The following is a 27,943-nucleotide window of genomic DNA, read 5'->3' as shown; positions in this document are numbered from 1 at the left end:
GAAGGATTAAATTAATCCACATGAAATTTAAATGTTTTCTAGGACAGAGCTGTAATTAAAAGAATACAACAAAATCCAGACATTTAATAATGTGATACTGACACTGCCCAAAATTCAATAAAAAATTATTAGACACATAATTAAGGAAAAAATGGGCTCTCTTTCATAACCAGGAGAAAAATCAGTTAGCGGGAATGAATGCAGAAATGGCAAAAAGATGAAATTAGCAGAGAATGACCTTCAAACAACTGCCATAGTTCAAATATTTAAAAGAATATATGAATGTGGTGAGAAAATTAGAAAATATAAAAATGTGGTATATATATAAAATATAAAAATGTGATATATATAATGGAATTCTATACTTCCATCAGAAAAAAATGACACTGCCACATTTGTTAGGAAATGGAAAAACTTGGAAAAAATCATATTAAATGAAGAAATATAGGTCCCATGGTTTCCCTTATAATGCAATAATTAGTATATATCTAGGATAATCTTACCAGATGAACAGAAAAGCTCAAAAGCTATGTACATATAAGATGATGCTAAGCGAAATGAACACCAAGATATGGACATAAGAGGTTTATCTTTGTTGTTATTTTTAATGTACTATGTGATATTCTTTTGCTTTTTTTGTATGTTCTTCCCCCTATGGTATGTCCCCTGTTGTCACTGTCATTGATTTTGGTACCCTTCATCTTTTTTTAAAACTTAATTTTATTGTAAAGATGCTGTACAGAGTGATTACAGTTATATGAGTAAGGTAATGAGTAACTTTCTTGTCGAGCATTGTTATCTAATTTGGGGAGGGGAAGGGGAATAACAAAATGCTGAAATAAGGACATAGGATGACCTATTGCATCAATAAGACTCACAAGACACTATGTTGGAAATGAACTTTACTACTTGGGGAGGGGAGGAGGGGGGAAAGTGGGGGAAGAAAGGGATAGTAGTAAAACAAAAGTGGGAGTAACAATGCTCCACAAGAAATGTTCTCATTACCTTATGTAACTGTAACCCCTCTGTACAACATCTTTACAATAGAATTTTAAAAACTTCAAACCAGAAAACATCTGAAGCCCACTAACAGATGATTGCAACAACAATCTGATATTATAGAACATCAGTGAGTTTGAGCAGAACAAAGAGAGAAATTCTTTACAACTACTTATGCAGTTAAAAAAAATTACCTGTCTGTATTAAAATAAACCCTTTTTTTAACCCCAATCTCTACTTACATACAAACTAACAACAGACAGATCATAAAACTAAATATAAAACTAAAATCACAAACTCTTCTACGTTTAAGTAGGCCAAAGATTACCTTATGCCTATAATCCTAGCTACTCAGGAGGATTGCAGTTCAAAGCCAGCCCGGGCAGGAAAGTCCGTGAGACTCTTTTTTTTTTTTTAATAGAGACCCGGAAACACAACAAATCAAAGAAAGGTTGGACAAATGGGATTGCATAAAGTTGCAGAGCTTCTGCAGGGCAAATGACATAGCTAGCAAGATCAATAGAAAGCCCACAGATTGGGAGAAGATCTTTACTAGCCATACAACGGACAAGGGTCTCATATCTAAAATATACTTGGAACTCAAAAAATTAAACCCCCCAACAACAAATCCCCAAAGAAACAACTGCCCAATTAATAAGTGGGCGAAAGACTTAAAGAGAAGCTTCTCTGAAGAAGAAAGAAGGATGGCTAATAGACACATGAAGAAATGTTCAACATCCCTAGCCATAAAAGAAATGCAAATCAAAACAACATTGAGATATCACCTCACCCCAGAAAGAACGGCAAAAATCAAGAACTCTAATAACAACAGATGCTGGAGGGGATGTGGACAGAAAGGAACCTTACTTCATTGTTGGTGGGAATGTAAACTTGTCCAACCACTTTGGAAAGCAGTATGGAGGTTCCTCAAAAGACTTCACATAGAACTCCCCTATGACCCAGCAATCCCACTTTTGGGCATTTACCCAAATGCTTACAAACAAGACCACACTAAAGCTACCAGCACAACTATGTTTATTGCAGCATTATTTACCATAGCTAAGATATGGAACCAACCCAGATGCCCCTCAGTAGATGAATGGATCAAGAAAATGTGGTATATATACACAATGGAATTCTATGCCTCCATCAGAAAGAATGACATTGCCCCATTTGTTAGGAAATGGAAAAACTTGGAAAAAATTATATTAAGTGAAGTAAGCCAGGCCCAAAGAAACATAGGTCCCATGGTTTCCCTTATTTGCAATATCTAGTATATGTACGAGTCAAGCGGAAAAGGTCAGATAATGTGATGTCAGGAAAATGAACCCTTAGATATGTATTTTAATGTTTTTTCTTTCATACATGTGTTTCTAACGCATTTATAAGATTATCTCTTTGTTGCTTTGTATGTCCCTCCCCCACAGTATAACCCCTGCTTTCACTATATTTGATGTCAGTATAACTTGTGCAGGAGATGGGGAAAAACCAGTTGTTTAAGGATACAGGTGGATCTGATGCAACAATGAGAAGTACAAGTTGTCATGTCCAAAACGAGCTTTACAACGTCGGTGCAGGGGGAGGGGGGTTGGTGGGGGGAAGGGGGTGGGAGGGAGGGGGGAAGGAGAAGGATTGGGATGGGGGGAGGGGGGAGGCTGGGAAGGGATGGGAAGGGTAAACAAAGGAGGAGGCTGCAATGCTTGGTAAGAAATGTACGTATTATCCTGCCCATGCAATTGTAACCCCTCTGTACAGTATGTTCACAAATAAAATAAAATAAAATTTAAAAAAAAATTTTATTTTATTAATTTTATTTTATTTTATTTGTGAACAAACTGTACAGAGGGGTTACAATTGCATGGGCAGGATAATGCGTACATTTCTTATCCGTGAGACTCTTATCTCTAATAATCCACTCCGAAAACCAGAAGTGGTGCAGTGGCTCAAGTTGTAGAGCACTAGCCTTGAGCTGAAGATCTGAGGGACAGCATTTAGCCCCAGAGTTCAAACCCCATGGCTGGCAAAAAAAAAAAAAAAATCCAGATTGAGCTTAGCAGTGTATGCTTGTAATCCCAGCTATTCAGAACTAGACAAAGGAGGATTAGGATTCAAGGCTAGCACAAGTAAAAATGTTAGTGAGAAAACCTCAAAATAAAAACAAGCCCCGTGTTATAGTGTAGGCTTGTAATCCTAGTTACTCTATATGCAGAGGTAGGAAGTCTGCAATCCACAGTTGGCCCATTCAAAACCATGAGACTACTTGAAAAATGAACTAAACAAAAAGGGCTAAGAGCGTGGCTCAAATGGTAGTACGCTTGCATAGCAAGTGTGAGGCTCTGAGTTCGAAGCCCTGTACCACCTCAGTAAAGCAAAACTGATTTTAAAAGATGGATTTGTTCAAAACAACAACAAAAATGCCAGTGAAAAGTTACCATTAAAAATGTGATACTAAGCAAAAGGAAAGAAATGTACGTATCACCTTATTTGTAAAAAATAGTTTTATTGTTAAAGGGCAGGAATAGTGGCCAGGCCCTGAGTTCAAGCCCTAGGCCTGGAACCAAATGAACAAACAAAAGAGAAAAACCAATACCAGCTGGTTGGGTGCTGGTGGCTCACACCTGTAATCCTAGCTACTCAGGAAGTTGAGATCTGAGGATCGAAGTTCGAAGCCATCCTGGGCAGAAGAGTCCATGAGACTCTTATCTCCAATAAACTACTCAGAAAAAAGCCAGAAGTAGCTCTGTGACTAATCTTGAGCACAAAGAGGCTCAGGGACAGTGTCCAGGCCCTGAGTTCAAGTCTCAGGACCAGCAAAAAACCAAAACCAAAAACAAAAAAAATGCAAGCTAGATAACAGTGGCTCACACCTCCCTAGCCACTCAGGAGGTTAAGGCCAGAGGATCCAGGTTCAAAGCTGTCTGGGCAGAAAAATCTGAGAGACTTTCATCTACAGTCAACCAGCAAAAAGCCAGAGGCACAAGTATTTCTCATATGGTAGAGAACCAGCCTTAAGAGACAAACCTAAGCAAGAATGCAAAGCCCTGATTTCAACCTCAGTAACAGCACAAAAAAAATGGTCAATCATTTTAAAATGTATAATGTACAGATAGAAATATATCTGGAATATAAAAAGAACCCTTTTAATTGAATAATAACAAACCGATTTTTAAATTTTGAAACATACACTTCACAAAAGAAAAATGAGTGGCCTATAAATACTATGATGCTCAGTATCACAGTCCTCATAAAAATAGAATTTTAAAGCACACTAAGCTACTATTTAGAGGATATAGAATAACAAATCCTGGCAAGGATATGGCCAAAAGCTAACTCTATTACTGTTGGTAGGAATGTAATCTTGTTCAACAACTCCGGAAAGCAGTATGGAAGTTCCTCACAAAACTAAACATGGAACTACCCTATGACCCTCTCCCGGACATTTATCCAACAGAGCACAAACAAGATTATAGTAAAGCCACCAATACAACCATGTTCACTGCAGCTCTATTGACCATAGCCAAGATATAAAATCATTCCAGATGCCCCTCAATGGACAAATGGGTCAAGAAAATGTGGTATACATATACAATAAAATTCTACATATGAATAAAAAAGAATATTATACCATTTGTAAGGAAATGGAAGCATTTAGAAAAAATTATATTAAGTGAAGTAAGCTAGACCTAGAGAAACACAGGGTGCATGTTTTCCCTCATTTGTGATAGCTAGAATGTACCTATAAATCTATAATTAAACACCTTGGGTGGTAAGCAAGTGATTACAATTGAATTAACTGATGTATAAGACTATGAAGAGCTCAAATAGTATAATTCTTTAGAATAGTGAAGTGAAAGCCCAACAAAATAAGTACCAGGCAATAGGTATTTGCAAGAAGGAGGGTGGAGGGTCAAGGAATGAGGGATAGTTGAATGAAAGAGGGAAGGGGAGAGAATGCAGGTAATGTATCCACTGTATATACCACAGAACTGAGAAAAATAAGAGAAGGGATGTGTTAAGCAGGGTGAAAATGTTAAAGGCATAACATAGATCAGGAGACATTACACACATAAACCACTTCATTAAATGACGAAAAGAACCCCTCAATACATATCCTAAAAATTAAGAAAAGTGAAGGAAAGGATGAATTGGAAGGGGTAGATGAGAATGTTGAAAGGCATGGTATTGATCAAGATGTACTGCATTCATAAACTGCTTTGTTGAATGGCCATTCCTCTAACTATTTAACAACAACAAAAATATTCAGAAAATAGAATAACCCAAAATATCACACATTGGTGGTTAAGCATAGAAAATAATATGCACTACTTTGACCATAACTAGAGATTTTTATATAGTCAGAGATATAATTACCATATGTTCAGAATAACCCAAAATATCACACAGTGGTGGTGGGAGTAGAAAATAATATGAACCACTTTGAACATAACTAGAGATTTTTATATAGTCAGAGAGATAATTACCATATATCTGACATAGTTATGATCCCTATAAAAATAAAAAGCATACACCTTCAGAGAATATTTGCCTGCTTCTGTTTGAAAGTTTTGTTGAAACACACAATATAAATCATCCCCAAAACATCTCGCAGCAAAGTGAAAGCTGCAAGAGTACAGACTGCATGAATCCACTTGCTTTGAAGTATAAAACAAGCAACATAGTTTATATATAGAAAGAATAATTGTGTGGCAGTGGGTTGAGAGGTCACCTGGGCAGGGAGGAGAGAGATTCATCCAGCAACTGGAGCTATATGTTCATTTCTGTGAATAAACACCTTCATGTATTAAAATTCATTGAGCTAGACCTTAAAATAAATCTCTTTCTCTTGTTACTTGTAAGTTGTGCTTTAATGTATATGTGTTTGTACATTCCTAGAGAGAAATTATTAAAGGATTCTTCCTACATATCTTTTGTCTCATATATCTATTTCATGTTTTCCTTTTTTTCAGTTACTTTACTGCAGCTCTCTTTTCCAGGAGTTTTAGCACCTCTACCTTTAGTGTGCATGCACAACACAGACCAATGTAACAACTGATTGCCATTGTCAAGACTATGGATAGTTTCAGTAGTACAAAAAAAGAAGACTTAACAGATCTTTCCCAGAGAGATGACAAAACTACAACAACAAAATAACGTTTGTGGCATTCCAACTGAGATCTTCAGCCTTCTAGCTCATATTAATAGATTACATAAACTAATTTTTCCACATAAAAATCTTAGAAGCTTCGCTTGTTATTTTTCTCCTGAACAAAAACTAAGACCATTATCCCAGGTCTATGCTTTTGAATGGCAGGCACTGGTGAAGACAGGGCAGAAGAGGACTGGAGTTAAGAGTCAGCTCCTACCATGCATTTGATCATCTCAATGCCTCTTTGAACTGAACAATATAAATTGCTGTAGACAGTGGGCTTTGTTACCAAAAGTCTGACTTTGGGTTTCAGCTCATGGTCCAGAAATTGAAAGCATGTCAATTTAGGAATAGTATCCAGGCATAATTTAGGTCTAGAGTTTTCACTTTGTGCACCATGAATGTCAACATATTAAGCTGCTTTAAACCAAAAGGACATTGTGAGCTGGCAACAATGAATAAGAGAATCTTAAGAGATGCAATTTATAGCCTTACCATGAATGAAGTTGGTCACCTTTAGCAAGGACACTTGGGATCAATTGCTGCCTGAATGTTTATAAATGCAGAAATTTAAGTGAGAATTGACCAGGAAGTCAGATGTAAGATGTGTTGGCAGAATATTTAAACCAGTTGAAAAAAAAATAAGATTAACTATAAAAGGATCCCAAAAGAAAGATTAGAGCAATGATTTCTTTAATAATCTAGAAATACTGAACCAACATTGATTTTTTTAAAAAGTCACAACTTTACATGCATTGATAAATGCATGGAAAGGGTAGTTGGGTATTAAAATGGTGGATGTAAAAATAGTAGAATGGGAAAAGTACACTTTTAAAATTCAGTGTAGGTACCTTCTATTTCTCAACTTGGATGTTTTGGAGTTATTCCTGTGGTGTATCATATAGCCTATTCAACTTGGCCATGGTATATTGATGTACAATGTTGATCAACAGACTAGATTCATGATAAGACCTCAGGGAACAGGTGCATTACAGCTCAACACCAGCAAAAGGAGCCATTAACACCCTTGGAAATGTATAGCTGTGACTTAGAGAGGGGAGAAGATTGCTCCATGAATTCAATGGGATCTAATGGGAATTTCAGAGTCTATTTTGAATATATGTATATGTGTTTGTATATATATGTATGTATATAAACAATCTAATCCTGAAGAGTACTTTTCCTATTTCAAAGCAAGCCATATTTTCATGGAATACTGATGAGTCTGCTGAAAATACGGAAGTGAAAGGTTGCACTTCAGGTTGCCTGTGAGTTTGTATTTCAAACTCCTCTAGTGGCCTCCTTCAAATCTACAAGAGCTTTGCTGTCACCATGGAAGCATCTACATTTTGGCTTTAGGAAATTGAGGAGTATTTAGGATGCTCATGTTTTAGAGTAGTAAAACTCAAGAAAAACAAAGATACACAAAAGTAACAACATCATCAGGTAGTTCGGAGGACATTAAGGGCTAAGTTCTGAGAATGAGAGATATCTATATTCAAATATTATACTCACCTGGGCCAGCATATGTAAAAAATGGACATGGGGCTGGGTGCCAGTGGCTCACACCTGTAATCCTAGCTACTCAGAGGGCTGAGATCTGAGATCATGCTTCAAAGCCATCCCTGGCAGGAAAGTCCATGAGACTCTTATCTCCAATAAACTACCAAAAAAACGGAAGTGGCACTGTGGTTCAAGTGGTAGAGTGTTCCCCTTGAGCTGAAGAACTGAGGGACAGCATAGAGGCCCAGAGTTTAAGCCCCATGACCGACCCCCGCAAAATAAAAAAGGAAAATGTTTTACAACATTTTCTTGTCTATCCCTTTGCCTACCCTAACAGAATCATCCATTTGAAACCATAGAGCAAATCTTGTGAATTTTTAAATCTAGTGATTCTAATGTTAGACTCAAGGTTCAGATACAATTGAATCTATCCATAGAAATAATTTAGTAACATACCAACATTGTTTTTCACTTGTCACTGTTTTATACTTTATGACAACGGAAAGAAATTAAGAGTATCTTTTATATAAAAGAGGCTTCAACTTGGGGACTCAATCTCTCACTTGGCATTTTCATTCAAGACTAGTTCTTGGCCACATTAGCCATACTCCTACTTCTGGCTTTTGTTATTGTTGTTGTTGTTATTGGTAATTGGAGAGTATTACAGATTGCTGCTGGGGCTGGCTTTGAACCGAGATCCTTAGATCTCACTCGACTGAGTCAGTAGGATTACAGGTATGAGACACTAGAACTTGAGAGGATTTGTTAGAGGGTCAGATGTTCTGTTATACACACTAGCTCTTTCCTCCAGACCAATTTGATTGCTGCTTTCATTTGCCCCAGTAACAACAAACAGGAACTTCAACGGCAGTTAGCGTATTTTGGGCTATTTGTTCTGCTCAAAACACTAAATCAATCGCATAGAACTCAGTGATTTCTCTGAATGATGCTGTCCACATGTTCTCATTTCCATTTTGTAGCTGGGGAAACTGAAGCAATAATAATTAACTTGTCCAAGGCCTCTGAGCTTAGGAAGAGATGAAGTAGGGGTTTGGCTTTATAACTAAAATATACCCATAGATGCAAAATGAATGAAATGGAAATGGGCCCCCAAACTACCACCTGGGGATGGATGCTAAACAGCTAAAATAACCAATTTTACAGAAAACAAAAATGATGGTAAGGAGGGATGAGTGATTTTCAATGTCTAGCTGCAGAACTTTCCTTTAGGTCAGTCTACATGAATCTTTGGTAAAGAACACATGAGTCCCCAAAGCAGGAGAGGCTCCCTTCTAAAAAACAAGCAGGAAATTCTTTCATGTGGTACTTCATATTGTTAAAATGTATTCTCCACCAGAAAGCAATTTTAAAAAATCTCACCCCAACAATTTCAGGCTACAGCTAATCAAATGTGGAACTTCCCAGAGGTGATGGGTTTGTGGTCTCAGATGATGTGTGTTCTGCTTCACCAGGTGCTGAGCTTGTATTGGACATGTTGGCAAGGGTGGCTAAGTCCAGAATCCGTTGCACAGATTAGAAAGTTGAGTTCCTGAAGGTGCTAAAGATCACAGCAATCTAAAGAGCTAAAGTCAGGCTTACCTGATTGGTTACAAAGCGCTCGCTCCTTTCACTAATTGGTTACAAAGCACTTGCTCCTTTCACTAATCCACAAAGCATCACAGAAGTCCTCCATACAAATGAAGGTAGACACTGTTGTCTAAGTTGAGTTTCAGCGGTCAGTCCATGGAGGCAGACATTTTCGTCCTGGAAAAGAAAGAAAATTACGCATTAGTATTTCACCCAAATCAAATCCTATCTCAGCTTATCCGTGAGAGGAATCCCTTCACATTTTAATGTCTGCAAACAACCCAAATCTAGTGACAGAAGATTAGCTAAAATTTCCAAACAAACAAGATTGTAGGAGGAGTGGGCAAAGCAGAACTGTTTAAAAGCACATGCAAAAAGTCCCCAGAGAGAAACACTCGTGTTCAGCTCTGGTTCTGTTGCCTATTCATTTTCTTATCACCAAATATTACATATTTACACAGGTGCTTGTCTGATTTAATTGTTTGGAAGCAGGGACTAGAAGCAATGTGATGTGACTCATTTCAATGATGCTGTCCAGCTGGGGTCTGACAGGTAAATAATTACCACTAATGAAAGATTAAATGAATTCAGGTTCTTCAAAGACAGAGTGAGGGATAAAAACGTGGGGGGGGGCGGGGCAGACAAGGGGTTATTAATGAACTGTTAGTAATATAAGGAGAAATAAGAGCTGAGAAATCCAGCCTTAGCTGAAAACAGCGGAAGAGTTGACATCAGTCAAATCTCTGCTGCCATGTGGATTACGAGTACCAAAGGCCCTCAGCTGGCATCCCTTCTCCCTCACATAAGGATTAGTAGGGGTGGGGGGAGAAGCGGGGAAGATAATCTTCATCTGTGCAGCTGAATTGGACGATCAGAACTATCCTTTGCAGGTTTCCTAGGGCCTAATTTGAGGATTTCATTACCCAGAATTCAGATTCCTTGACACAAGGAGAAAACTTTCTTGGTTTATGCTTCTGTATCCCTAAAAGTTGTGTAAGGTAAAAATCAAGAATGAACCCATTGGGACTGGGAAGGTGGCTCAGTGGTAGAGTGCTTGCCTCGCATGCATGAGGCCCTGGGTTGGATTCCTCAGCACCACATAGGAAATAAAGCTGGAAGTGGCACTGTGGTTCAAGTGGTAGAGTGCTAGCCTTGAGCTGAAGAGCTGAGGGACAGCACCCAGGCCTGGAGTTCAGGCCCCACAACCGACAAAAAAAAAAAAAAAAAGAATGAACCCATTTATTCTTGAGAGCCATCCATATGATTTAAGTGCTTAATACGCAGATGTAGGTGGGAAGGTATCCATTCGAGAAATTTCCATGGAGTTCTTATGAATGATAACCTCCTTCAGGTCTGTGCTGCTCTACAGTACATACTTAAGAGCACTAAGGATGTTTGTTTAAGAGTTAGCCTGTTCTGCTTGTAGAAAGCCTTTAAGCCTTTTTTTTTTTAACCCAAGTCATTTTTCAGCTTCCTGGTAATGAAGAAAACAGGTCTGATAATTTTCAATAACACACTCAGGAAATGTGGGGTGCAGGCCTGGGGCTTAAGAGCCCTTGACACAGAAATCTAGTTCAATCAGCATGGAGATGGCCAGGCCTACAAACGCCTTCTGTGTTTTGGGACCAGCCAGGAGAGTTGTATCAGCCACAACAAGGCCATATTTTGACTGGTTTTCATCAATTGAACTTGAGTGGTTTTTTTTTCTTTTTCTCCCCTCTCCCCCCACCCCTTGCCCTGCTTCCTCTAAAAGCATTTGGCTCTGGAGCAGAAAAAGGATTTTCTTTTTATTCATTGTAATTCAAAGTACTTTCGTATTGTCTCTCATAAAGCTTGAGTTGGAAGATTTACCTTATGGTTTGGCTGGAAGTGAGCACTACAGTGGGTTCTGCACATCAGGGGAAAATATTAAATGATCACTTGAGGTTTTTGTTGTTGTTGTTGTTTTGTTTCTTTTGTTCGTCCTTATTCCCTTCATTAGCCTGAAAGGATGGGGTGTCTCTCGTCTTCCTGAGTCTCATTCTCATGGGGGATCTTGAATGTGGGAGTCTAGGAGAAACACATTCGAGCACCCCCAAACGTCTCAAACCAGAAGAGAAATACCAGCATCTGAAAGAAATGGCTCTGACTGAGGCCTTCCAAGATGCAATACCACGCATGTGCTGACTCAGGAAAACTTGACTCAACATGCTGAAAACATTTGCAGGCCTGGAAAATAACTGGTTTAATAATTCAAGATGCTTTTAAGTTACCAAAAAAATACATAAAAACAAATAAACCTCCTCTTGCCACAGTGATGGTGAATGGTAAGACTTTCGAAATGAAAAAAACAGAGCGCCTCCAATGGGATGTGAATCCGGCTTTGTAGAGATCTTAAACAACTGACACAGAACCTTACCGTACCACACCCCAGGGGAGGCCTGGCAATGTAATTTTCATGACTTCAAAAACTCTCTGCTGAAAAGTGAAATATTTCAACAATATCTTATATAACTTTTCATCTGGGTGTCAGACGTCTCCATGTTTGTGATTTTTCTGACCTTGGTTTCTTGACCTTGGTACTATCAAGACTTAATTCTAAGTAATTCTTTCCTGCGAGGGCTTAAAGGATGCTCTGTGGGATGCTTAACAACTTATCAAACACAAGTAGCACTTCCCAAACTGTGAAAAACAGAAATGTCTCCATATTTTGCTGATGTAAAAATCACCATCGATTAAGACCACACAGTGTTCCTTTACTCTTCCAATCCCAAGTACAACCCATGAGATTTTGTGCTATTATTATCCTATTTCTTCCTAATCTATAAATAATACAGAGAGGTTTATCTCAGTAGTAGACCACTTGCACAAACATGCACAAGGCTCTGGGTTCAATCCCTGCATTGGAGAATGAGGATTACAGTGTAGAAATAGTGAAGCATAGATTTCAACTGGGGGGCCTTCAGCATCTACAAGATTTCCCCTTGTGCTCTATAATCACCAGAATTTGTCACAGATAATACTGTAGGTGTGTACTCTCTTGTCTAAGAGTTGTAAAAAAAATTACAGAAATAAAACACTTTCTTTGAAGAGTCACAAAATGACTCTATTTAAATTTCCACTCATTTCAAGAGAGTTCCTTGAAAGGCAAGGAAAGGCCACATGGTTGGCCATACCTGGGTATGGGGGCAACTGAGCCAAGTGAAACGGCTTCCATTTGCTCCTTACTCTTGGTTAGTTATTTCAGTTGCTGCAGGGGATGGTCAAGTCTAAATAGCCTACCAGATCCACCACGAAAGAGGCGGTTACAACATAAGTCAACAATCACATCTTCACTGACAATGAAACGGGGATGGAACCTGCAAGCTAGAAACATCTAGAGTGTTCACCTTATTTGCCCTGAGAAATTTTGGAAATTGATTAGTTTCTGAATCCATATCCAAAAAAAGAACAATAACTATCATGCAAGGTGACTGTAAGAAGATAACACAGGAAAATCTCATTATGTACAAAGAACTTGCTACATAATAGATGTATGGTGATTTAGAAGTGCTAAGTTAATTGCAAGATGATGCTGAGGTTCACATACCAAAATATCCAAGCTGATAATGATCTGCCTGTAGTCAAGATTAACATTGGCAAATGGTAAAAGGCGAGATGGGCTGAGACAAGCTGGCATCAGTCATGAAAGGCTGTTGGCTTCAGTTGAGATGGACTCTGCCAGTGATAACACTCCCTCTAAAGCTTGTTGATGAGAAGTTTTGAGAAAGATCTCCCACTTACTTACCTGGGAAACATTCCAAGGCTCCTTGCGGATGGCTGAATCCATGGATAGTACAAATCCCAATATACACTATGTCTTTCTCTATTCCTTCTTACCATAGGGTCTTAGCAATCTCAGTGTATAGATTTTTTTTCTTTTCACTATTAAGTAGAGAACTTTCACATTTTTACTTGAAGGACACACCTGGACAGCTTCTTTGGAGCACATGTAGATGAGTTACAGCTTTACTACTCTTAGGCTTTGGAGACTTTATTAAATAAAAGGGTTACTGGAACACCATTACTGACATAGTTTCTCTGATCATTGAGATGGCTGCTAAGAGACTAATAGATAGGTGGTGTACACAGCATGGATACACTGGGCAAAGAAGTGATTCACAATCTGAGCAAAGAGCACAAGATTTCACAACGCTACACAGAGCAAGGCACACATTTAAAACTCACCTCTGTGAGTTTTTGTTTACTATTTTGGGCCCTACTTGGCTAAGTGAAACTGTGGGAAGCAAAATCCTAAGTGAGAGATTATTGTAGACCTGCTCTGTGTCTCCTAGATAAAATGGCACACCATGTATCCTTCAACAAGACACAGTCCTTCTTTAGACAGTAACATCGAGTTCAGGACAAAGGCACTGAAATAGCAACACAATTTCTGTCAGCTTGAATAAAGGTTACACAGGAACATGTCTGTAATCTATATTTAGGAGATCAGAGAAAACCTGCCTGAGAAGAAAGGATGAAATTTGATACCTATACACGAAGGGAACTTTGTTAGGAAAACTGCTATGGAGACCATGCACATGCTAACCCTGGAGGCAAGCCTCTGGTTCATTGGTGATCTACCAACAGTTGGGAATATCTGCAGAATGGAATGCAAAGGAGGTGGAAGAGATGGAAGAACGGCCTATTCTTTATGAGGTGAATGGCATTCATAGATAGAACCAGTTTGACGCTTATTCTGTGAATAATGGGAAACCAAAATTATCATTTCTTCCTGCTAAAATATAGGTTTTTCCCTGTATCTAGGGCAGGAAAAGGAGATGTCAACTGCAGTGTAGCAAGATGGTTTTTGACCTAAGAGTGGACACGAAACCTGTAAGTCCTACATGATAGTCATGCTTAAGCTTCTGTCAAACACTTTAATGCTTCTTCCTGTCTTAGTTTCCCCATCTGTCAAATGCTGGGACTGACTACATGATCTCCAGGTTCTTTATTTCTGAAGTGTGACTTCTTGCAGGTGATCATTTTGAGGCTAAACACTGGCAAAGGAAAAGAAAATTTACCTGAGGAGCCATTAACATTGGAGAATCAACCTCTGAAATGCAGGTTTTAGTATTATTTAGAATTATTATGTAGTATTACTTAGAATCCCATATACACAAAACGTTAAGAAACTGAGATTGGAGAGTATGTTCTTTTTTTGGGGGGGGGGTCCAGTCATTGGGTCTGAACTCTGGCCCTGGGCGCTGTCCCTCAGCTCTTCAGCTCAAGGCTAGCACTCTACCACTTAAGCCACAGAACCACTTTTGGCTTTTTCTTTTTGCTTATGTGGTGCTGAGGAATTGAATCCTGGGCCTCATGCATGCAAGGCAAGCGCTTTACCACTGAGCCACCTTCCCAGCCCTGAGAGTATGTGCTTCTGAGATAGAAACAATCGTTGGAATGCCCACTCCTCTAGAAATTGGCCTGTATATGGGTAAACAAAAGGAGTCCGAAGTAGCCATTTTAACCACCGAATATAAAGCCAAGTTAGAATAGATCTTGAATTGCAATGGACAGAAGTTCGCCCCTTATTTCTTTAGTGCTGTGTATCAGTACTTGGCACTTACTAGCTTCTCTAGTGATCAAAACCAATGGCAGGCAGGCAGCACACTAAGTTCCAACTGTAGATAGTATGAACTGTAAGTTAGGAGCATTGTGGCAATTGAAGAAGGAGTATTCATCACAAATGAGGACAGCCTCTGTGCCTTTTCTAGGTTTCTATCACCAGGTCATTGATGTGTCTACAACATATTGAACAGACTTGCCCTTTGCTTTCATGCTGTTCCCTCAACATCTTGTCATTCTAATGGAAACAAATGCCTCTTTCGTGCATTACCAAATATGCAACTGGAAATATGCCACTCTTCAAGATTATCCTCAAGAGACACATTTTCCCATCTCCTCCTCGCCTTCCATAAATGCCACGAAGTAGGTAAGCTCAAAATAAAGTACATCAAAAAAACTTTCCTTTGCAGGAAACAATTCATCAACTTTAGACATATAGATGGGTCCCTAATCAAGATGATACCTTACATACAAAATCATAACTGATATCAAACTAGAACAAGCATAAATCCAGGGTACTCTCAAATAGTGAAAGAAACGGTCCAACAGGAAAACATGACTTCCAAGGCTAAGTGGTGATTCAGAATCAACCAAAGGAATATGTGTTGTGATACTAAGAATTGTTCATGTTACCAACAAAATGTTCTTGATCTCCACGGAGGAAGATGACTTGGTAACTGGAGTAAGAATATTTAAGTAAGCCTTTAAGAACATTTCCCTAACAAGTTTGACAAGAAATGTACTTATTACCTTATGTAACTGTAACTCCTCTGTACACAACCCTGACAATTAAAAAAAAACATTTACTTTAATTTTCAGTATAAGTACTCAAAGGATTTTCTTGCTGTACAGGTTAGCTTCCAGTGGGAACTTAATTCTACAATGTCCAGGGTACGCCAATGGATGAGACTAAAGCTTGCACCTTAGATAATCAGGATGCCTATTTGGAGCAAAATGGATGTCCTGGCAGACAAATCTGGACTGAACTGTTGGTCTATCACTTTCTAGCAATGTGTCCTTGAAAAGTTACAACCCTTCTCAGACTCTCTGCTTCCCTCTTTCTTATGTGGAACTGGGGTTTGAACTCAGAGTCCTTGATTTGCTAGGCAGGTGTTCTATCACTTGAGTCATGCCTCTAGCTTAAGGAAAAGATTATTTTATTTTGTCACTTGTGGGGCCTGAACTCTGGGCCTGGGCGCTGTCCCACAGCTCTTCAGCTCAAGGCTAGCACTCTACCACTTGAGCCACAGAGCCACTTCTGCCCTTTTTTTTTCTGATTATGTGGTGCTGAGGAATTGAACCCCAGGGCCTCATGCACGCAAGGCAAGTGCTCTACCACTGAGCCACCTTCCCAGCCCATGGAAAAGATTCTTGAACTCAAATACATTTTGCCCCTTTGAATTCAACCATGTTAACCAGAGTTATTTCCTGCAGAGCTTTCCAGGTTCTTTTAACAATAAGCCTAACTATATCCAAGGCAGAGTGCAGTCCAAATGGCCTCAGCAAATGCATTTGGACATTATATCCCTTTTTGGTTGGAGTCATATGCACTTCCACTTAAGCATGCTGTGTAAAATGCTAACACAAGAATTGTGTCAACTCCGTCTTATAGCTGAGTAACGTAACTTGTCTCATGTCCTCCAAATGGCAAACAGACCCATGATTTAGAACTAACTCCAAAGCTACATGCCAGTCACTTTCAACACAGCCCCAGTTCTTGGGAAATATTTAAGCTGTGAAGGCATAGAATGCTAGGTAGAACAGCCTCCTAATCAAAACCCAAGGAAATCTTAAGGTATCATGATGGGAAAAGATTAGGAAAAAGGAATAAAAGAGTCACTCTGGATTGTCACAATCAGTCACAATAATGGCTCTAACACGGAGTTTAGCTGTTGGCTTGCCTTGTCTCCTGGGATGTTGCCTCCAAGTGCTAGATCCCAGGCCCTGTCCACATGTCCAAACTCTTCTATGCACCTCTCACTTTTTTAGTAGTGCTTCGTAACCACTCACACCTGGCTCTTTCTCAACATAGGCAGCAGCAGCCAGCAACTGTGCATATTACTAACTGAATAGCTCATTTGGTCTAAACCTAATAATCCCTCCACACACAAAAAAAAACTCAAGAGACTATGAAAAGGCATTGCCCCTATCTAGTTCCTCAGGCTTTACAGGAATGAGCAAGACTTTTCATTTATTCCAGCAGTCCATATGGTTGAAGGTCAAACAACACCTGGGCATTTCTTTGAAATCAAACTAATTGAGTCTGATGATTTAGAGGCAAGTCTTGTTGAAAGACTCACAGGATTTTCCCCAGAGTAAAGCAAGACCTGCTTTTGAAAACTCCAGGTCCTCCCAAGCCCAGCTTCATCAAACGCTGATGAATATTTGATGCTGTTCAAAGATTAAGACATGGATCAAACTGAGAAAAGAGAAAGGGATTGCTTTCAAACTTCTATGGAAAAAAAAAGCAGCCTTGGCACCAGGTGTTTGTAGTGGTAAAGAAATTAGAGCCAGCCAAAAGACAGAGGGCCTAAGTAAGAAAGAGTCCTCAACCCCTCAGCATGCACACAAGCACCTGAGAGTTAGGTGAATGATGTGGATTTCTCTGCTGGCCCTACCCTTCGGTTCTCCCCTTAGCTGCTTTTCATGGATACCCTGTTTGTAGGAAAACAAGGTATTAACTCAGAGAGACTAGTTTAATTGAAGTCGATTGGTTCGGTATGAGTCCAGATGGCTTTTTCTTGAGTGCCAAAGGTAGGAAGTCAAGGTGGAAAAAAACCTCTCCCTACTTAGAATTTGTCTCTCCGTTTCACAACATGTAAGATTTTATAGTCCTCTGCGACATTTGTTGACATGGGAGGGAAGAATTTCCTCAGTAGACTGTAAATGCCTTGTTCTCCACTTGACTGGCAACTTAAGAGGATCCCAGACACATGTGTATCATCAGAAGCTAACAGTGCATCCAAATGTTACCTAATTATTTGTTGAATAAATAAAGTGAATGACATTAGAAACCAATGACAGGGCTAATGAGAATTTTCTGGAGCAAATCCATTAAATAATAATCTTTGAAACTATTGGGGAAATTGCAAAAAAAAAGTTATTTGCATCTTCTAATTTTAAAAATGTACATTCCTAATTTTAAAAATGTACATTCTTGTCAGGAATTACACTGTTTGGTTTCAACCACACCTAACCATTATGACTGACCATGAGAGTTGATGGAGCCTGGAATGACAATGGAGTGATGATGATGATGAAGACGACGATGGTCAGCAGAACTCGGATTTGTACCTATTCATGTGCTTGTGCCTAGCCATGTGCTTGTACCGAGCTATGTGCTTGGTTTTGTCCATTCAATTATCTCAGCAAGTCTATGATGTAGATAGTTCCATTTTATAAATTAAGGGGACTGGGAGCTGACCACCTGAGCTCTAGCATTTCTGTTCTCAAACAGTAAGAGGAATTTCATTTACATGTACATGCATTCATTCAGCAAATACTTGACTCTGTGCTCTATTGCCAGCCCTAGACACTGCATGCACTCAATAACAAGCAAAGCCAGATATGGTCCCTGCTATGGTTTGTCCCACAGGCTGATGTGCTTGGCCCCTGGGGTGTCAACATTGAGAAGATTTTACCTTTAGGAGGTGGAGCTTTGTGGGAGGTGATTAGTTCATGGGGACACCACCTTGAATGGATTAATAACCTTCACCCACAACTGTATATCCATGAATCTCAAAGCTAGATTAACTTGGTTGACTCGAGTTAAGTCTCTATGGACTAAACTAGTGACCATGAGAGTAGGGAACTGCTCTTTTACATATGCCAGCTTTTTTTACCCAGGGAATTTGATCTGACACCCCATAAAATCTTCCCTAGAAGTTGAACAGATGCAAGTGTAGTTAAACTCTTGGATTTCTAGTACTGTATACTACATAAATCTCTTTCCTTTAGAACTAAACAAGGCTTAGGTATTTTGTTATCTCAACAGAAAATAGATCCAGTTCTTGTTATAGTCTAGTAGAGGAGATGGAATAAGAAAAATACAGTGCTGCAAATGAACAATGTGTCTTATTCAAAGGAATTGGTCCTAGGCAGCTTTCTTGAGCTTATATTCGAAGTAGACACTAACTAGGAAAGAACAAAAGGTAAAAGCATTAGGGAAAAGGAAGAGTTGTGCCAAGGTGTCATCAATGGAAGAAACATGCTTTACAAGGAAATGAATAAAGAAAAACAAACAAACTGTACGAGGGATTGTGAGAACAAGAAGCCATCTGTAGCCAGAAAGGTGGCTGGCAAAGTGGTTGTCAAACCTGCACGCATTCATTAGAATCACCTAGAGAACTTAAAACCTTCCCCCACATATAAGAGGTTGTGGACTCCCTTCCCAGAGGATTCAGTTTAGAAAGTCTCAGATGGGACCATACTGCATATTAAGCAGCGGAAGGGGAGGAATTCCTTTTGGCTCACCGTTTCATAGGTCCCAGTCCACCGTAACAGGGGGATGTGGTAGGGCAGAGAAGTTCACAGCCCGGCAGCCAGGAAGCAAAGAAAAGAGCATACAGGAAAGGACCAGGGCAAGAAGTAGGTCCCAAAGACATGCCAAAGTGAGCTATTTGCCTCCAACTAGGTCCCACCTCCCCTACTTTTTACCACCTTCCAAAAAGAATATCCTATTATGAACCCATTGTGGAACTAATCCATTCATTAGGTCCAAACCCTCATGATCAAATCATCTCAGGAAATACCTGCACAGACATACCCAGGAGTCTGCTTTATTAATCCCCCAGGTGATTTTCAATCCAAGTAAATTGACAATATTAATGTTCACAGGACCCAAAGTTTTGTGTTTTTCAAAACACAATACTGGCTGATATGGATGCAGTCTAAGAGCACACTTTAGCAATCACAGGATGGATTATAACTTTGCCCAAGAAGAATGAATAATAATAATTGAAAGATTCTAAGCATAAGGATGACAGGACCTGATTTATATTTTGAAGAAATCAAGAGAGGTGACTGTCGGGAGGCTAGTATGGACACAGGCAGGTGGCAGGAAGATGACTTGGAGTATTCAGTAAAGAGATGATGGTGGCGTGGACTAGAATAGCAGTGGAGATAAAAGGAGAGAGATTCCTGAAATTTCATAGAGGGTTACTTCAATAGGACTTGGCAACCAATACAAGACACTTAGTCCCTTAGCTTCTGCTTGAGCAAGTAGAGAGATAGTGGTGTTTACCGAAGGAGACAATGAAAGAGAGCCAGGCCTGGAAAAGAAGATCCAGAGCTCAGTCCTGGGCCTGGAGTACCTTGGAGGCATTCAAAAGATGGAAAGTAGATAGCTGATTTGTCAGCCTGGAGTTACCAGGTGAGACAAAGACTGGAGATAACACTGGGACTCCAGTGTATACCAGGGACAGAGGTGGCTGAGCTCACCAGGGAGAGAGAAGGAGAAGGCAGGGCTGATGATCTCTAACCTCTAACAGCTAGGGGAGAGGAAATGAGCCTATAAAAGACAGAGTAGGAGTCCTAGCAAAGAATAATCTGAGAGCATTGGGCCCAGATGCCAAAGGAAGGGAGGAAATGTAGGCAACCTGCACCTATGGCTCAGAAGTCAATGAATATGAAAATAAAGTGATGTCTGAATATGGAGATGACCCTGAAGAGGGGTAAATTGGGGAAAGGGTACAGGAGAGTCTGGGATTGGGCAAAGACGGACATTTGCTTTAATATTGTTCCTTCTCCAGTTACAGCGCAAGCACATTACTTCTCTTCCCATTCACTTACAAAAGTATCAGGAGTCACTCTTTTCCTCTTTTGCGTCCCCTCCCTCATGTCGTCCTCCTGTCATTCTACTCCATTTGACTTATGGACCCGTTACACTTCTATTAAAAACCATATCTATTTTTTATTTGTTGTATCAACTCCCAGAAAAGTTGTAAAAGTTAATTTGCTCTTCACATAACATATCTCATGTACTGTTTTACATTGAGGTCATTATAATTCAATGTCCGAGTTCTTGTGGGCATCTCTTCTAAAAATTTCTCTCATTATCTTTTTTTTTTTTTTTTTTGTCATGGAGCTTGAACTCTGAGCCTAGGCACTGTCCCTGAGCACTTCAGCTCAAGGCAAGCGCTCTACCACTTGAGCCACAGCACCATTTCTGGTTTTCTGGTGGTTTAATGGAGATGAGAGTCTCACTGACTTTCCTGTCCAGGCTGGCTTGAACTGAGATCCTCAGATCTCAGCCTCCTGAGTAGTTAGGATTACAGGCGTGAGCCACCAGTGCCCAGCTCTCATTATCTTTGAAGAACAGGTTATTATGGGAATGTGTGCTAACAAAGCCAGTGAAACAAATGCAATGTCAAGTTAAACATCTCACAAGCCCTGTGCTTAAGTGAGAAGTCTGACTGTCTATGCAAGAAAAAAAAATTCTGACCTAAATCTTTCTTCTTTCCTCTCTGTCCAACAGCAAAGAGCTTACGATCCGGAGCTTGGGACCTATTCAGAGTAGAACAGAACACAAACCTTCAATTCAATATTTCCCAGCTGTGTGTCCTTGGGACACAGTCGAACTGTCATTTGTTTTGTAAATTTGTGGTTACAACAATAATCAAGAAACATAACTTAAAATAAGATTTACCTATTCAGGTCAATCCTGAACTCATGTTAAACAATTACTTACTACAGCAATAGCAATGTAACCATGAAAAAGAGAAATATTAGAGTTCAGTGCTAGAAAATATGCTTAATATGTACAAGGGAATGAATTCAGTCCCTACTATCTGGGGAGGGGGTTGTGGAGAGAGGAGAGAGGGGAAGAGAGAGAGAGGAAAAGTTATCTTTAAATCCTAAGTATTATTATTATTATTTTACCAGAAATAGCCACCTAAAAGTACTTTGAAATTCACTTCTAAGTTGACTCACCATGGATGGTGCCTTATTTAACCAATATTGTGTTTTTCAGGGAATGGTTTGCTGGCTAGAGTTGCTTTTTAAATTGAAAGACTTCCAAACTTTAACTTCTGCTGAAATAAAAAGGTATAATAAGGTAGGTTGTAAAATGCCAGGGTGAGGGCAGGGGGGTGTATGAAGTGAACTAGCTGATTTATGCAGGATTAAGCTGGAACAAAGAGACGGGGAGGAAGGCATGGTCTAAGAGATGTCTATCAAGAGCATTGGGATAGACCATGAAATTACACACCGTGCATTCATTCATTCCATCACTTGTCTAATCTATCATTTCATTAAAGACCTTGCACTAGCATCAAAACAGAAGGATTTCGATGTTGCTTTAAAACTGCTCTCCTGTCAGGCATATCCTGGAGTCATTGTTTTAGAAAGAGTCAACAGATACTTGATGCCAAGGAGAAGAGTAAAGATGTGCTTGGTACATTAACTGTTTGACAATTTAGTACAAGAAAATGTCAGAATATTTACATCAAGATAAGCCTATCAAGTTCATTACCTACTCTTCACCACCAATCAATGGCCATAGAAATGCCATTCAGAAACATTTCCCCATCACCTAATTAATGAAAATAATATTGATGATGATGAAGTAAGTCTTTAGTTCTTCAAGCAGTGTACACCCATCCAGCTGTGTTATCTTTTTTCATCTTTTTGGAGTTTCTTATGATCTCTTTTCTTTTTTTTTCTTTTCTTTTGCCAGTTGTGGGGCCTGAACTCTGGGCCTGGATGCTGTCCCTCAGCTCTTCAGCTCAAGGCTAGTGCTCTACCACTTGAGCCACAGAACTACTTCTTTTTCTGTTTATGTGGTGCTGAGGAATCAAACCCAGGGACTCATGCATATGGGGCAAGCACTCTACCACTGAGCCACCTTCCCAGCCCCATCTTTTCTATATACCAAAAACTAAGTAGAATAGGAAACAGTTTTGTCCTAGGTTACATAGTATAAATTAACGAATGAAAACGTAAAAGCGGGTGCTTTACAATTCTAACCTTCTTATTAAAATTAACTTTCTTTTGGTTTGAAAATGTAAGTTCTAGATTTTTTAAAATCCTATATCCTTTGTTCCTCTGACTACTGACTTTTTGAAGATCCTGGCAATCCCTATCAATTGATTGTAAACCGGCTTCTCTTTTGTTTCTCTCTCCTCATTTTGTTCGGGTTTGAGCTGTTTTGCAGAGCAACACGGATAGCAAGTGAATTTTCATTCACTGAGAGTACTGTCCCCCCTACCCTTACCTCTTTAAACAGAGGAGCCCCATCTAATTGGTCCTCCTGAGCATTCTGCAAATTAATCACTCTGAATTCTAAAGCTCAGCAAAAGGTTTCTCCTTCAGACCCAAGAACAACAACTATTTTTGGCACCAAAAGAATGCTTTCTCTCTGCCATGCAGACCTCTGAGAATAGCCAGAAGGAAATGGCATGACGGTTATTAACTGTGACATCATCCAATACTGGTGGCCTGAAGAGTAGGAAAAGAGCTATTCCTTTCTGGGGATAAGGCTGTTTAGCTGCCCACTTGTTGTTTTACTCTACCTAGTGTGTTTCCAAGGACAGCATCATGTTTTTAAGAACTATTCTTTTTTCTTTCATGGGTCAGGTAGAATGTCCACTGAGACACAACCTTGCTTAGCTAAGCACTGGACTCCTGTACTGTTTAGAGAGTTAATTTTGAAATGTAAGGTCTAGTTATTGTGTGTTAAGGTCTACATACTCTGCAAAATTGTAAAGACCAATAAAACCACAAAGATCCTGCTTGCTATTCAGCGTAGTCTGCCATGTCTTTAAATCCCAGAAATTCTTGCTATAAAATCAAATAAATATGTTGGACCATTTATGATATACCATCTTCTGCTGAAAGGTCATAGGTCACATTGCCTTTATGAAGTCTGAAAGATTTCTAGGATATGAGAATCATTATTGCCACTTTAGAGGCGAGCATCTGGTTAAGTAACTTGCTCAAAGTGGTCACAAGTTTTGAAGCTGGGTGATGAGAATATGGGGAAATCATTATACTATTGCCTTTTTTTCTACTTTTATTTATACTTAAAATTCATCAGAAAGCAGTGCTGTCATTGATGCTACTCAGAAGGTGCCTAGCTAGTGAGCATTACCCTAAAAAGCTCAATGTCACAAACATTATTGCCCTGCTGACAATTGTAGCCAACATCTAACCCAAGGCTAGTTGTAGCCAACATGTACCTATATCTAGATGGGTCAGTCCTCTTGACTCAGCAACAGACCATCAACCTAAAGTGACTATTGGACCAAAATTCCCTGGTTATATCATATTATGGAGAGTTTTTTTTCCTAATGAAAATGGCCGTGTATTTTTCTTTTTTGGATTGATCAAAGCTACCACCTCACCATGACTATGCTTCATTTATTTATTACTTTTGTAGATTCTCCGCGGCATAAACAACTGTTCTGCAGGCTCAAAAACAGCAAACCTGGCACGTGGCTACAATCCCAGCATCAAATGAGTTCTCTGGTAATTGATCCCTAAAGATAGAAAGAAACCTATCTCAATAATGACAGAAGGATCTTTGAGACTGGGTAGACGTGATCTTTTTATTAAACACCCAATAGCAATGCACAGCTTATATTTCTGTAACCAACCACAATTGATTTTATACCTTCATTCTTTTCTGAAAATGACATATTAAAACGTACTGCCTTTCTAAGGGAAAACAGTAAGTTTGTTTTATTCCTGGCAGAATATTGTAAGTCCTTGTGATACATGTAGCCACCTTTTGATATTGGCAAACTGTGCCTGGCATCAATTCTCTAACAACTACGCAAAACTTCTACTGAAACAATGGCAGACCTTTTCCACTGAGCTGTTTTGCAGAGCACCAGAGATAGCTAGCAAGTGAATTTTCGCCATTTTATTATATCCTCGAGGAAGCATGAGACTTCTCCCCCTCCCTCTTGCCAAAGTTTGGTTTCAAGTGGACCCAAAACTTGCCCAAGGGATGGTTTCTGAGGTATGAAGTTCTGGGAAACATCAGCCATCTGTCAAGATGCATTACTTAGTTTCTTAAAAAGAAGAACAAAATTTCTCTGCAGAGCTAAAATACATAAACGAGCTGGGGGTTGGGGGGGGGGGAGAGCTGCAGGCTTGTTTTCTTATCCTGAAGATGGCTTATGGAGATAATGCTGGGGCTTCTCAGCATGAGGTAACCGTTTTTGATACATTGACTGAAGATGGCGGTAAAAAAAAAAGGCACACAGCAGCCATTTTTTGGCCACATCTGTTCTTCCATAAGTCTGCCTAACAAGTATATTATTTTAAAACTACACAAATATTCAAGCCTGTTTATTGCTTGCCAAATGACTTAGAATGATATATTTGAGCAAAGCAGTAACTTTGAACCAGGGAGGGAAAAATCAAAAGCCAAAATGTTCACCTCACTCTAAACCCATCCCAGCTCCATTACGACTGAAGTTAAGCAAGCATGTCTTTTTACTACTTCTCCTTGGTGTTTTAATCCAGGAGTTTTCATGTTTATCAGACTCCACATCCCTTTTTGGTTACAAATATTTGATAACATCACTAACGCTCGGAAAAATGTTAACCCAGTGACCTCACAATAAATATAGAAGAAAATGAATTTTAGTGAAGAAATTTTCAAATGCAAGTCTCAGATCTGATTACACTAGAAGACCCAGTGATGTGTCTGTCCACTTTTGATGTTATTGTGGATTTCAGAAAAGAATACTCACAGAATGCTATCAATTCTTTCCCTTTACATTTGGCATTATGCATTGAAAGCTAATTAAGCACATTCATATATACATCCACAGAATTATCGTGTATGTCCGAGCTACAAACCCAAACTGGTAGTTTCTAATTTTCATGATAATTATTGTCACTGGATAGAGGAATTACTTCTGAAATGGTGAACCAAGTTTGGCAAAACTCTGAAGACAACCAATAATAATCTACCTGCTGTGTTTTTTTCCCTGAGAAATAGAATAAAATTAAAACATCTATCTATATCTATCCATCCATCTACCTATCTGTCTATCCATCCCTCTGTCTATCCATTTAACATCTATTCATCAATTTATCCATCCATCCATCTATCATGTAGTACAGGTTCCATGGAGATAATTACATGCAAGTTTTCAGCCAAATATCCAGGAGAACACCTGAAAGTCATTCAAAATTTTCAGGAACATTTCCCATTTTGTGTACCCCTATGACACATTGCAAGGTGCTAAGAGTGACCCCTTTCTTCACTCACTAAGTGCCAGTAGTTTCTCCACAATGGTCATCATCTCCCCATGGTTCTGAAAAGCCTCCTGATGGCTACTCTCCCTGTGAGAACCAATGTCTAGTAGTAACACGAAGTTAACACTACCTAGTGTTCTGCTGCCATTTGCGCTTTGGTTCTCACAAAGATGCTCTATTCTCTCCTTCATCCTAGATACATCCCTCATTCCTTGAGGAAGCAAAGCAAGGAAGTCCCTCATCATTGACCCAGCCTATGACTTGCTCCTCTTTTTGAATTCCCATTAGTTCCAGTGTTCATGTCAATCATTATTTACCTGCTAGCCAATGCTGATATTTAAAAGTCTCATCTAAACATCCTATCAAATCAACACTCAGTCTCCTTAAAAGCCGTCTTATTTCAGTGTTTCTTTTAACGCTGCTCTGTAGGATAGAGCCACTAGTGGACTCAGCTTAGTTATAAATATGAAAGCATTGGGGAATAGATTTCATAAGCGTTGGATTTATGAAAATGCACGTGTGAAGCAAACAGAGGGCAACCCAAACTGCCAAGTCATTCTTCCACCCGAATGTTAGTACCTGGTTCAGACTCACCCAATTGCTACCCACAGTGCCTGGTGGCCTTGCTCATACCCAACTTGACCATATTTCCGTAACTCTCAGAAGATAACTCACATTCTTTCACTAAAGCACTATTTCTTAAACTGTGGGCTGAGTATAGCCCAGCAGCCACTGGAGCTAGTTATTTAAAAACCAAATAAACAAAAGAAATCAATCATGGATGCTGGCTGCTTAATTCCATTCTTGGAGAAACATTTCTCTACCACAGACTTCCAGTCAACTGCTCTAGTTGCTTCATCATGAAGCCCTGAATCTATGCTTCTAGCATGTGCCCGAGCCCTTTATGGGAAATGAGAAATCCCATCCAAATGAGAAGACAGCCTCAGAGTCCACCTGACAATCCTACAGAGCACAGATTGTATAAACCTGGGCAGGCCACAAAACAGTGAGATGATCATGGCAGTTCGCACACCGTGATGCTGCGAATTTCCATCAAAGTCTCAGCACCTGGCAGTTGTCAGAAGACAGAGAGGAACCATGGGTGAATACCTGAATACCATCTTTATGGTTAACATACATATGTGAAAATGGAACCATGTATTTTGTAGAGGGTTGGGAAGGAGGGAGTGACATTAATCAAGATGTATTATATGTATAAACTGATGTGTTGAACTGAAACCCCTTTGCACAATTAAAAGGTAACAATAATTATAATAAAGACAGCCAATCGTTGGAGAGTTGGGCTTCCCAGAGACCTAAAGTGAGAAGAATTGCCAAGAGCAAATGAGAACCATAGAAGGAAGGAGCTCAGAGCATGGAGAAGGGATCACTGGAAGAAGGGGCACTGCAGCTATGGAACTGGAATCCCTTTGGAAGCAGATGGGGTTTGTAAAGTGAGAGAAAGCATTCTGAGCTTAGAGACCAAGCAGGAGCCAGCTCTAGTCATACAGATGGAGAAAAACACCCATGGGGAGGAATCAGACAGAACATATGACTCAGGAGCTTGTGAGAGGTTCGGCTGGAAGCAAACATCAGAGAAGCCCACACAACCCCCTGCATGGATGCTTCATCAATGTCCTGCATGCGACTCTCCCGCACCTCACACAAGCCTGTCTCCTTTGTTCTCCAGCTCAGCAGACCCAAGCCTGTGAGTCATGTTCTGGCCCCTCACCAGTCATCTGCAGACAACCCTAAAGGAGGGCAGATGAAAGATGCAATTACCTATCTGGGTTGTACTGCAGGTTGGGCCAACTGTGATAATTGATAGGGAAAGCTCTGGAATTGAGCCTCATTTTGGAGAGTCATCAAGAAGCAGATTATAGCTAAAGGGAGATTATGTGACTCAACCCC

The 27,943-nt window shown here is 39.6% G+C and overlaps 1 long non-coding RNA gene across 1 annotated transcript; it reads left to right on the top strand.

The window, feature by feature from the left end:
• The first annotated feature begins 13,707 nt into the window (after positions 1–13,707).
• Positions 13,708–27,437, top strand: LOC105981223. The gene is made up of 6 exons (XR_001174808.1): positions 13,708–13,912; positions 14,021–14,089; positions 14,971–15,188; positions 21,792–21,875; positions 24,198–24,286; positions 27,292–27,437. It is a non-coding gene; the product is annotated as an uncharacterized LOC105981223 (long non-coding RNA).
• The last annotated feature ends 506 nt before the right edge of the window (positions 27,438–27,943 follow it).

This window comes from Dipodomys ordii, unplaced genomic scaffold, assembly GCF_000151885.1.
Source record: "Dipodomys ordii isolate 6190 unplaced genomic scaffold, Dord_2.0 Scaffold12, whole genome shotgun sequence".
NCBI classification, from domain to species: domain Eukaryota; kingdom Metazoa; phylum Chordata; class Mammalia; order Rodentia; family Heteromyidae; genus Dipodomys; species Dipodomys ordii.
Note: the sequence above shows the minus strand (reverse complement) of the source record. Positions and strands in the feature narration are given on the sequence as shown.